The sequence below is a fragment of the Aptenodytes forsteri genome, unplaced genomic scaffold (genome assembly GCF_000699145.1).
Source record: "Aptenodytes forsteri isolate BGI_AS27 unplaced genomic scaffold, ASM69914v1 Scaffold158, whole genome shotgun sequence".
Lineage (NCBI taxonomy): Eukaryota > Metazoa > Chordata > Aves > Sphenisciformes > Spheniscidae > Aptenodytes > Aptenodytes forsteri.
Window position 1 is genome coordinate 1,023,202 of NW_008794601.1, and position 634 is coordinate 1,023,835.

Here is a 634-nt window from a genome sequence, read left to right on the forward strand (position 1 = left end):
GTGATTTTTATTGGAACGTACGTATTTCTTCAAGATGGTTCATGACATTTTATCAGATTTGCTTCTGTAAAGAAAGTTTTCATGTTATAACTAAGCCATTTTACTGTTGCTGTGGTAACTACAGTACCAGTTAAAAAAGGTAACCACAGAATAAATGCAATTGCTATGTAAAACTCATAGCCAAGTTTTCTTTATTATCTAAACAAGGAAAGAGTGGTGCTAGAAATAGAAATGAATTAAAATTCAACAGCAATAGCAGCTGGAAGTCCAAAATTAAAACTTAGCCTTTCAACTCACTGTCCAGCATCAACTGCCTGTCTTCCACTTGATTTTTATTGGAGTAGTGTTACCAGCTGTTATTTATGTTTTTTAAATCATCACCTTGTGCTGGTTTTGGCTGGGGTAGAGTTAATTTTCTTCCCAGTAGCTGGTATGGGGCTGTGTGCTGGATTTGTGCTGGAAACAGTGTTGATAACGCAGGGATGTTTTCGTTACTGCTGAGCAGTGCTGACACACAGTCAAGGCCTTTTCTGCCTCTCACCCCACCCCACCAGCGAGCAGGCTCGGGGGGGACAAGAAGCTGGGAGGGGACACAGCCGGGACAGCTGACCCCAACTGACCCAAGGGATATCCC